Source organism: Lycium barbarum, chromosome 3 (genome assembly GCF_019175385.1).
Source record: "Lycium barbarum isolate Lr01 chromosome 3, ASM1917538v2, whole genome shotgun sequence".
NCBI lineage: Eukaryota > Viridiplantae > Streptophyta > Magnoliopsida > Solanales > Solanaceae > Lycium > Lycium barbarum.
The window spans coordinates 74546116-74559268 of record NC_083339.1 but is presented as its reverse complement, the minus strand read 5'-3'; positions in this window follow the sequence as shown (position 1 = coordinate 74559268).

The window sequence follows — 13153 nt, the reverse complement described above, 5'->3', positions numbered from 1 at the left end:
CCTTATAGAATGGCTCCCGCAGAATTTAAAGAGTTGAAGGAGCAATTGAAAGACTTGCTTGAAAAAGGCTTTATTAGGCCTAGTTCATCCCCGTGGGGAGCACCCGTATTGTTCGTCCGAAAGAAAGGCGGCTCCTTGAGAATGTGCATTGATTACCATCAATTGAATAAGGTGACGATTAAGAACAAGTATCCTCTCCCGAGGATTGATGACTTATTTGATCAATTGCAAGGCGTCAAATGGTTTTCAAAGATCAATTTGAGGTTCGGGTATCACCAAGTGAGAGTTAGGGAGAAAGATACCCCTAAGACAGCTTTCAGAACAAGATATGGTCATTTTGAGTTCCGGGTAATGTCATTTGGGCTAACTAATGCACCAGCAGTGTTTATGGATTTGATGAACAATATGGTCAGGCCCTTTCTGGATTTATTTGTGATTGTATTCATCAATGATATCTTGGTGTATTGTAGATCCGAGGCAGAACATGCGGATCATTTGCGTACTATCCTTAGAGTTCTTCGAACTCGAGAGTTGTTTGCAAAGTTTTCCAAATGCGAGTTTTGGTGGAACTCGGTAGCATTTCTAGGGCATATTGTGGCAGCCGATGGTATTCGAGTGGATAGTCAAAAGATTGAGGCCGTGAAGACTTGGCCAAGGCCCACGACTCCTATGGAGGTTCGTAGCTTTCTAGGCTTAGCAGGTTATTACAGGAGATTCGTTGAAGGTTTTCTTCTATTTCTGCACCACTCACAAAGTTGACCCAGAAATCGGCAAAGTTTCAATGGACAGATGCTTGTGAACGTAGCTTCCAAGAGTTGAAAGGTAGATTGACTTCCGCCCCAGTTTTGACACTTCCAGAGGGATTGGAAGGATATGTTGTCTATTGCGATGCTTCAGTCATTGGGCTAGGCTGTGTATTGATGCAACATGGTAAAGTAATCGCGTATGCTTCAAGGCAATTACGAAAACATGAGAAAAATTATCCAACCCATGATCTAGAATTGGCTGCAGTGGTTCATGCATTAAAGATATGGAGACATTATTTATATAGTGTCCATGTGGATATTTATACAGATCATAAGAGTCTTCAGTAGATCTTAAAACAGAAAGAGTTGAATTTGCGGCAGCGATGGTTTTTGGAATTGCTAAAAGAATATGATGTTGATATCTTATATCACCCCGGAAAGGCAAATGTTGTGGCTGATGCTCTTAGCTGCAGATCTATGGGAAGTTTGTGTGATGTACAACCCGAGAAGAGAGAAATGGCCCGTGAGCTTCAGCAGCTAGCTAGTCTAGGAGTTCGAGTAATGGACTCAGGTAGCCAGGGAGCTACTATCCAGAATTCAGCAGTCTCATCCCTAGTAGCAGAAGTGAAAGAGCGACAATACGAAGATTCCATGTTAAGGCATTACAGAGATACACTTCCTCAGAAAGAGGAGTCATCGTTTGAGCTTTCAGGATACGGATTTCTCCGATGTCGAGGTAGATTATGCGTTCCTGATGTGGCAGGTTTACGCCACCAGATATTGAGAAAAGCTCATTGTTCCCGTTATTCTGTTCACCCCAGAGCGACGAAAATGTATCGTGACCTTAAGTCTATATATTGGTGGAATGGAATGAAGAAAGATATAGCGGAATTCGTAGCTCAATGTCCCAATTGTCAACATGTGAAAATCGAGCACCAAAAGCCGGGTGGATTGTTGCAAGCTATAGAAAGCCCAACTTGGAAGTGGGAAGTGATTAACATGGACTTCATTTCAGGTTTACCCCGTTCTCGACGTAAGTATGATTCCATATGGGTGATTGTGGATAGACTCACTAAGTCAGCTCATTTCTTACCAGTCAGAACGACGTATGTGGCAGAAGATTATGCAAGGCTTTATATTAAAGAGATAGTGAGACTCCATGGTGTTCCAGCATCTATCGTCTCAGACAGAGGAACTCAGTTTACAGCCAACTTTTGGAAGTCTTTCCAAGAGGGTCTAGGGACCTAAGTGAGCCTTAGTACGGCATTTCACCCGCAGACTGATGGACAAGCCGAGCGTACCATTCAAACTCTTGAAGATATGTTGCGGGCATGTATGATAGATTTTGGAGGAAATTGGGATGACCATTTCCCACTCATTGAATTTTCTTACAATAACAGTTATCATTCTAGTATTCAAATGGCACCGTATGAAGCTTTATATGGGCGAAAGTGTAGATCCCCAATTGGGTGGTTTGAAACAAGAGAGGCTAGACTGATAGGGCCAGACTTGGTCTAGCAAGCCATAGAGAAAGTCAAGCTCATACAAGATCGGTTATTAGCAGCCCAAAGTCATCAAAAGTCCTATGCGAATAATCGTCGAAGAGACTTAGAGTTCCAAGTGAAAGATTGGGTATTCTTGAAAGTGTCACCAATGAAGGGTGTAATGAGATTCCGCAAAAAGGGGAAGCTTAGTCCCCGATACGTTGGGCCTTATGAGATTGTGCGCAAAGTGAGCAAAGTGGCCTACGAATTAGATTTACCTCCGGATTTGGAGTTAGTCCCTCCATTTTTTCATGTTTAGATGCTTCGGAAATGTGTTGGAGATACTACTAAGATCGTGCCAATAAGCGATGTACAAGTGACAGAAAAGTTGACTTATGAAAAAGTGCCCATTGCCATCCTAGATAGGCAAGTACGGAGGCTTAGAAACAAAGAGGTGGCCTCAGTTAAGGTTCTATGGAGAAGCAGTAAGCGAGAGGAAATGACATGGGAAGCGGAAGCAAGTATGCGATCGAGAAACCCGCATTTATTTCAGCCCTTGGAAGAGATCCAAGACGAGATATCAAGATCATAAGGTATGTATGACTTCATTTTCATGCTTTTGGTCATGTGTAGCCATAGATATGTTAATATTGTGACGTAGCCCTCTGAGGCGAGGATATTATGGGTTGTTGTGACAGGTTGGTAGTGCCAAATTGCAGGGGAAACTCTGGCAAAATTTTTGCAGGATCCCGAGTGTTTAACATTCGAGGACGAATGTTCCAAAAGGGGGGAAGAATGTTACACCTTGAAAATTTCCCCGCGAACATACAGTGGATAGGCTAACAAAGGGCATAGTGTATACGATGTTTTAATAAGAAGGGAACGACATTTGACGACCCTAAGTAAGATTCCAAAGGCAATTGCAATAAGAGATAAGTTATGCTCCATAATGATTAACTATATGTTCTCAGAATGTGGAAGGTTGCAGATTTGCACTTTGGCCAGTTGAACGTAAAATGGAATACGGACCGTAAAATGGTTTACGGCCCTTAAACTGCCATGTCGTATTTCAACTTCCAAAACTTCAACTTTCTGTCAAATGCTTGAATGGTTAAAGACGACTTGAAATACGGACCGTAAACTGAAATACGGCCCGTAAACTGTGTTCGTAAATCACCATGTCTCAGCCTGACTTTCTGGTTCTGTTATGCTTAAATACGCCCACAGAATACGGACCGTAAACTAGAATATGGCCCGTAAACTGGGTTTATGACCACTGTGCACTTTCGACGAATGTTCATTTCAGATCAGATTTTGGGTTATTAATGTCACACCCTAATCTCGCTAGGGTGTGATTGGCACCCGACCCTTACTTAGAGCCGAGTGAACCCTCTGACTCTTAATACACACATAATCTTTTTGGACCTTTAAATCAAATAAACATGAAATACATAGTAAGGCTTTCAGAAATATTCTTTTCCACTGTTCTCAAATCAAACAAAATCTATAATCATATGGAATTCATATCATAACACAAAATGACACATCGGCTGATGGAGCCGCTTACAGAACTGACATTCTATACCCATGACCCGGTCTGCAAAGTCTCTAACATTAATCAGACATCATAGCACATATACTCTTACTCGGCAGCACTCCAGGAGTAAGTGGAGCTTGCCAACTCCGCTGGAACATCTTCTATAATAGCTTCAACTCATCTAGGTGTACCTGCGCGGCATGAAACGCAGCCCGCGAAAGAAAGGGGGTCAGTACGGAATATGTACTGAGCATGTAAGGCAAGAATCACAGTAAAAGAAGTATAATTGATATAAGGGGTGCAGAAACGTATACAATGTCCAGAATACCAAAACTCTTGCCTTTAAAGCATTGATCATACATATCATCATCATATAGCGTACCCGGCCCGTTATGGGACTCGGTGGATAAGATCACGTCATCATACTTTCATATCCTCGTGCATACACATACATATACATATATATATACCGTACCCGGCCCTCTAGTGAGGGACTCGGTGAATGAAGTCATACCGTACCCGACCCATTAACGGACTCGGTAGATAGAGTCATGCATTTGAACATCATATAACATATACATATCGTACCTGGCCCTCTAGTGAGGGACTCGGTGAATAAAATCATCATATGCCCTCCTGGCCACCATAACATATCATCATCTCATCATATCATCATATACATATACCGTACCCGGCCCTCTAGTGAGGGACTCGGTGAACAATGCAGTGGAGTGCGCACGATAACATACCCGGCCCGGGACTCGGTGAAAGACATATTGAGGCGTGCACGAGCAGAGTAGTGAGAAACTATATGCATATAAATCAAGACTCAATAGATAAGTATGCTTACCGACACCTGAAGGCTCAGAAACAAGTTTCGGGTCAATCCGACTTAGTATAAGAAAGTTATGAGCGTTTGAAGTACAGAACCTTCTATGAACATTTCAGAAGCCATTTTTGGAAAATCAAAGTAACAATCATATCAAGTACCTTTCGGATATCATTATGGATCAGATCAAATAGAGCTTTTGGAACCATGTGTACGTATCAAAATATATCAAAGACTCACTGGAATAATCGAACGTGCTAGCATTTGAAAATCAAAACTTTAGTCATATCAATTATCTTTCGAATGCCATTCGGAAACATATCAGATAGATCTTCGGACATCATAGATACGCATCAAAATTATATGAAATAGCTTATGGAAGTCAAGAATATTAGCCATCCTAGTGGCTCTAAGAATAGGAATTTCTTTGAAATCATACATATACGTCATTTGCTCGTTTCATAAGGATCATGCCAAAAGAAAGAAAGGGTAAGCCTTACATACCTGTCCCACGTCCAATTAGCTACGCTTATTTGTCCAAACTTGCTAGTCTACATTCAAGAGAATTGACATAATCATTAGACTCATCGACATATACTTGTCTTAGTCTTTCAAATGAATTCGTTTATAATCTGCCGAAATTTCGGCAGCATCTCCCTTGTAAATACACCACCCCCGAGAATCTAACTCGGTCAAATCAACAATCAACAATCCGAGAATTCAACTCGGCCAAATTATCAACAACATTACCAACAATCACACTAACAACTTCAACAATCAATCCCAAATATATTCTAACATTAACAACCCTTGTCACATAATTCAACGACCTTTCATTTATATCCAATTTAATCACATATAGTCAAGTTAACACCAATGATCCCACATTCAAGTATTAATCCGAAATAATTCTAACATGGTTCAAGAATACTTCAAGCAATTCACATAATATTCAAAACAACCCATTCAACATACTACTTCACCCGAAACCTTCCAAATTCAACAAAAACAATAGCGACACATTTCCTTCTTTCAAATTCAATCACAACAACCCAACTTACAATCTTCCAAACACATGTCTCACTTTCAAATTCATGAATTATATTTACAACCTACACATTAGCAACACTATTCTTATAATTATAAGGAACCATACTAATATCACATTAACTTCTTCCATAATCCACAAACGATTACAACTTCATTTCCAACCATTAAATCCTCATTTTACATCATAGAATCTACCATAACAACAATTAAAATACTAAGTAAAATCAATTCATCACATCTCACCAATTCAACCCCTATTCAGCCACATCCATACACATACATATTTCATGAATTCCATCCATTTCTACATACAACAACATGCATAAACCATCCATAACATATATAAAAGAAGATTGAACCTTACCTTCCTCCACTTGTCTTCTTACTTGACTAGGGTATGTAAATCACCCAAATGAATGCTTGGCTTGCTCCAACAACCATTCCATGTTGAAGAGGACCTTCCAATTGCTTGGAATACAAGGAGAAATAATTTTTCTTGATCAATTTCCATGGAGCCAATTTTCTTGGCTAGGGCCGAATGCCCTTCTCTTCTTCTTCTTTTCTTTCTTTCTTGAAGTTTCTTGATTTGGAAGGATGAATATGTCTTATTTGACCACTTATGTATATGTATATATATATATATATATATATATATATATATATATATATAAGGCTCCTACAAATAAGAATATGAACACATGGCCATGGGTGGGACCCACTCCCTTAAGCCACACGGCCACAATGGTCCATTCAAGAACTTTCTTGAATTGTTATGAAATTCCCATTTTTCCCCTAGCCTTTCCACAATATTACCATGAATCATTTTGCGAATTTCTCTTTTTACCCTTAGCCTTTCTCAATAGTTCTATACCAATAACATTCATAAATAATATTCATAAACAATTTGTGTATTAAACAAGATCAAAATATAGCCTTGCCCTTAACTTCTCATATTTATCTTGGATTGTCCGAACGTACAAAATACGGGCTATAACAATTAAAAAGGGGACCAAGTTTATTATTTCATTTCCACATTTCATCCCTTCTCTCTAAAACATCTCTATACATTTATTCCACAGGAATTCAAGGATTATTAGTGATCAAAAACATAAACCAAGTGAATCAAGTGTAAGAAAACCCATTAAAGATCATACAAGTCAAGAAATCTCATTGGAGGTGAACCAGGGTTTTTGCTCAAGTGGAGTATTATCAACCAAGGCTTGTTCCTACAACATCTAAGGTAAGATTCATGGTATTTCTATGTTGTTTAAGGTATTTGAGAGTTGGAATACTTGGATTGTAAAAGGGTATAGAAAAATGGGTCATGAATGTGGAATAGTGCCATTTTAAGAAATAGCTTGAATTGAGTTATGAGTCTTGGATGTGTTATGATATAAATATGTTATAAATGATGTTGCGAATATGAGATGAGAAATGTACGTGAATGGACATAGTCATGTGATATAGCCATGGATATGGGTGATTGAATATAAATTAAGAAATGTGGATAATGTGGATGAATAATGACTATTCTTATGGCATTGCGAATGTATTATTGACGTTTGGGAGTTGATATACGTTATGGAGGAATGTCGTATAAGTAAAGGAGATGCTGTCCGATTTTCCCTAGTTTTAGTCATATATGCTAGCTATCGATTGTAATGATAGTATGACTTTAATGAAGGTAGAAACGCGATCGTCGAAGGAGAACGTGCAAGTGTAGAATAGTTCAACAGAAAGGTATGTAAGGCTAACCCTTCTTTCATAAGGCATGGTTCTTTGGCCAAATATCTAAATCTTCTATGAGACTATGATATCCTTCACATGATTTGATCTTCCGAGCTAGTAAGCTCACGATTCTTGATACGCCACGATTGTACTAAATCCCTCGTATGACGAGTAAGCCTATAAAGATAAACGTGATGAATGACGATAATAGTAATAATGATGTTGATGACGATTATGATAATGATGTAAATAGTAAAGGTGCTTATGAGCTATTATGTATATGTATCTACATATGACTATTATGGAACCCCGAGCTAATGAGGCTGGGTAAGATATGTAAATAAGTATGTGTATGATTACGTGATGTGCGCACACCTTTGCAGATGGTACGGATAACCCTGATGCCTTGGTAGGGCCAGGTATGTGCCACCTTGAGCCTTGGCTGGCCAAGTATGTATGAAGCACCGATCATGCATGGTCGGGTATGCTACGTAAATGCAATGTATATGATATAATTATGTATATGATATGGATATGAGTATGAATACGAACATAGTTTGAGATGAATGCGAATAAGGGTATGTATACGAATACGAGTACAGATATGGAATGGATACCGATATGGATGTATGTAGAAGTGGAAAGATCCTATGTAAGGCAAGTAAGTGCCTATGATGATGATATTACCATCTCCCATCTTGTGCTATTCCCCATGTTGTTCATTATGTTTCTATGTTGATATTGATCATGCTTTACATGCTTAGTACATTCTTCGTACTGACGTCCTTTTGTTTGTGGACGCTGCGTCATGCCCGCAGTTGCACAGGAAGACAGTCTTGATCCATAACCACATTCTCAGAGACTACATAGCAAAGCTCCACTTCATTCGGAGCTATAGCTTTTGGGTACTTATTCTTTTGTGTACATAATTATGAGCATAGCGGGGTCCTGTCCCGCCCATATGATATGTTATACTCTCCTTAGAGGCTCGTAGACACGTGTATATGGTTAGATATGTCTGGCCTTGTCGGCCTTTATTTTGTATATCATTTTGATAGCCTTGTTGGCTTATGTACATTGGTGTGGCATAGATGCTGTTACACCTCGGAAAAAAAAATTCGCGTTACCAAAACTGTAGACGGCTTGGTATGGGCCAAAGGAAGAGTAAAGTTACGCGAAGATATTGAAGTAACAAACATGCTTATTATGGTATAACCGCACTAAAGGAAGAATGATCCGATAACGGGATGTACCCGAGAATAGGATTATGGACAGACTACAAGACTAGTTTGAACATTCGAGGACGAATGTTCATAAGGGGGGAAGGATGTTACACCACAGAAAAAATAAATTCGCGTTACCAAAATTGTAGACGGCTTGGTATGGGCCAAAGGAAGAGTAAAGTTACGCGAGGATTAAGGAGATTAAGCTTCCGAGGCTTTAAAGGAAAGTTAAGAAGGGTATGATACGAAAATTTTGGTCTAAATGGAAGGAATAATATGTTTCAGTATATAAAGAGTTTTTAAGTAAAGAAAAGGTCTAAATTGAAGCTCGGGAAGTCTGGTTTCCAACGGAACAAATGGCTCCTCAATCGGACATCGGGGTAAGGAGATATGGACGAAACAAGCTGGACTGGCAGACTAGGAAATTGGTCTGCGCGAACGCGCCAAGGAGTGGCGTGAACGCGCAGAAGGCCAAGGGCCCAAAACAGCGCGAACGCGCTGAAAAAAAGTTTGAGGACCAGGTTCAGGATTATGGCCATACTATAAGAAGGTAATAACAACCTATACGTGACATTTGGAGACCATATGAGGTGAATTGGTTCATATGGCGCTTACTAAGAAGTTCTCATTATTGCTCGCCAAGTGGGGCCCACACGTCGGAGTGTTATAAAAGACATATGAAGAGACATATGAGTAGTACATGGAAAGTTGAGAAAGTCCTAAGAAGGACCCATAAGCCAAAAATGAGTGTAAGCCCTCCAAAAGGACGATTTAAGGAAGCATTTTCAGGTGATCTGAATTCGAGGGGCAAAAACGATATTATAAGTTTGGAATTTGGAAAGGTACCAAGAACTAAAGTTGTAGATAATTGATTTAGCTTTCCAAACATAGGTCGTGGGCCCTCACAAGATATCGGGATCAAGAGTTATGACCGTTTTACTGCACGAAGGTCCAGGCAAAAAAAAAGGCCAGCGCGAACGCGCTGAACACTTTTCCAGTCGGTTCTGGCAGCTTCTAAAACGTTATATAAAGGGGCTTAACCCCTATTTTCAGATCAAAACACCCCTAAATGCTCCCAAAAATCTGGAGAGCCTTCCCAACACCCAAGCCAACTTTTTAGCCCAAAACCAAGTATAATTTCCAAATTCCAGTCCGAGTAGCATATAGTTATTGGTGCAGAATCGTATGGCGGTGCGTTGTGGCATAAAAATAAGGTGAAAAAGTGAAGATAAAACAATATCAAAGGGAGAAAGGTATGAATCTCTTTCTACTTGTGTTAATATGGGATTATTACGAAGAAAGCGTGATTAAATGATTGTATACTAAGTTAATTAGTTATGAAAGTTGGAAAACAGCGTGTGGGATGTTTTATGAGGCATTTTGGAGTTGGAAACATTATGATTGATGTTGGTATTGTTGTTATTGTTGTTGGTTGCTGAATTGAGAATTCGGGCTAGGCACATAAACAGGGGAGGTGCTACCCGATTTTCGGCAGAATATAAAATAGTATAATTTGAAGTAAGGTACAAATGTACGATGAAAATGCTAACATTAGTGTGAATCATTTTAAATGTAGACTTACGAGCTCGGACACATAAGCATAGCCAATAGGAGGTGGAACAGGTATGTAAGGCTTAGCCTTTCTTTCTTTTAGCATGTCCTGGAGTCAAGTAAGGTATGATATGCTCCTTGGGTTACCCTATTCTTTGATTCGGAGCTTGTTTACAATTCTTATTCACTTCTTGTTATGAGTATGCTTAGTATAGTCGAGCTTATTGTATGATTGCATGACGAGCAAAGCATAAAGAGTTCTACAAGTGTTAATGTCTCTAACTTTCGTAGACAGTCTCGGATTGCTTTAAAACGTTCGTAGAAGGTTCTGTAGTAAATGATGGTCATAACTTTCTTATGCAAACTCGGATGGACCCGAAACGTGTTTACGATCTTTCAAGTGTCGGTTTATGTACTTATCTATCGAGTCTTAAGAAATGTATTTATGTGCATATGGTTTCTCACTACTCTGCTCGTACATGCCTCAATACGTCCTTCACTGCGTCCCGGGCCAGGGCATGTTCTCGTGCGTACTCCACTGCATTGTTCACCGCGTCCCTCACTAGAGGGCCGGGGCACGTTATATATATATATATATATATATATATATATATATATATGATATGATATGATGACATGATGATATGATGACGAGGTGGCGGCCAGGATGGCATATGGTGACTCTATTCACCGTGTCCCTCACTAGAGGGCCGGGGCACGTTACATGCATATATGATACATGATATTGACATACATGATTTTATTCACCGCGTCCCTCACTAGAGGGCCGGGGCACATTGTATGTATATATGATATATAATGATGACATGCATGATTTTCATTTCCAAAGCCAAGTGCATTGACGTTTTTAAAAGACATACTTGTTTCTGGTAAATCTCAGTTTTTTTGTTATGGTCCTCTTTACTGTATTTCATGCTTTACATACTCAGTACATATTCCGTACTAACCCCTTTTCTTCGGGGGCTGCGTTTCATGCCACGATGGTAGACACAGATTAGTAGAAGACATTGCTAGAAAATGTTCCAGCGGGATTGGCGAGCTCCGTTTTTCCCCGGAGTGTTGCCGAGTCAGAGGACATATGTTATGATTCCTAATTGATGTTAGAGACTTTGCAGACAGAGTCATGTATGTGGATTGTCAGTCTTGTAAGCGGCTCTGCAAGCCGATGTGTCATTATGCATTATATTACAAATTCCATATGATTAAAGATTTTATTTGATTTGAGAACGACGAAAAGAATGTTTATGAAAGCCTTTACTATGTATTTCATTTTTATTTGATTCAAGAGTCCTAAGAGATTATGTGTGTAATAAGAGTCAGCGGGTTCGCTTGGCCCTAAATAAGGGTCGGGTGCCCGTCACACCCTAGCAGGATTGGGGTGTGACAAATGCCAATGATAATGTAAAGGCATTGTGGTCCAATAGGACTAGTATGATGAATGAATAGAATTATGTGTTTAATTATATGGCTCACCTAGATGTAAGCATAAGAGTAAGCCAAGGGGGGCTCGGGCGGGCTAGCACCGGGCGCTCGTCGCGGCCCCCTAGATGGGTCGTGACAGTGCCCTATAGACACGGTGTAGTAAGCCGCCCACCTTAGCGGTGCTGCCTGGCCGTCTAGGCACGGTGTAATCATCATCATATACTTAACATGAAGTATGCAAAAAGCTCAAGTAAAAGTTGTAACACTATCGGAGTGACGTAAGGTCGGTAACCTCCGATTACATTATGGAATAATCATCATCGCTATGCCTCACTTTGAAGGAACTAATATCATGAGGTGAGGTAACAACAATAACTGACATCAATGAAATCATGAAGATAAAAATATCAAGCTCATCATAGTATCATTATCATCATCATTATCATGGAACATATCTCATCTCTCTTTCACAAGAAGCTCTTAAGAATCTTTAACCTTCATATTTTAGGATGTACGAAGATCATGGGAATATAGAAAAGAAGTCATAATATAGGAGTCATGCCTTTGAAAGAAGGGACTAGCCTTACATACCTTTACGTCTCTTCAACATTATCGGCTAAACGCTTTCCTTCTAAAATCACGATTCTACATTCAAGAGAATTTGTACTAAGATTACACAACCGGAAACATACTTAAGCTTAAGCTAAAGCAACTAAGAGCTAATGAAAATTGGGCGACATTTCCTTTGTTTCGACAACTTCTTCCATAAAATAAGACAACTCCCAAACATCAATAAGAACACCCATAAAATCCTAATCAATATATTCTTTAAGTTAAACATTGTTTACTTCTCAAATCCACCTTCAAAATCATCCATAACCATAACTATAATACAACATCATATTTATTCATAACATGACACTTCCTCAATGTCATTAGCATTATTTATAACAAGATTATACACATCTCATACTTAAGAATCATAATTCACATTAACTTACTACTCAAAATACCATTTTCTCCATTTTCTTCATATTTGAACTCGTATTCTACTTTCTTCTCTAACCCAAGTCCTTCGACCCCTCAATACATTGACTTGAGATCTTGGTACATCTTTGTCGCTTTTGGATGAACGAAATAGCGAGAGTAATAGGCTTCTTCCAGAATCTGACGATGTAGTCCTGCAATATCTAGGACACATAGCCTGCCTAGATACCTAAGAATCCCATCTGCAGAAATCTAAAATGGTTACTTCTCTTTCTAGGGAAGTGTATCTCCGTAATAACTCAACTTGGGGTCTTCATATTGGCGCTTTTTCGTTTCCATGTCTAGGGATGAAATAGCTGGATTATGCAAAGCAACTCCTGCATTGCCCGAGTCCATTAAGCGAACTCCTAGGCTACCAAGCTGGTGGAGCACACAGACTAATTCCTTCTTCTCTAGCTGAACGTCGCATAGACTGCCCATAGATTTACGGCTAAGAGCATCGGCCACCACATTCGCCTTTCTAGGATGGTATGAGATACTTACATCATAGTCTTTCAATAGAGAACCATCGCCTC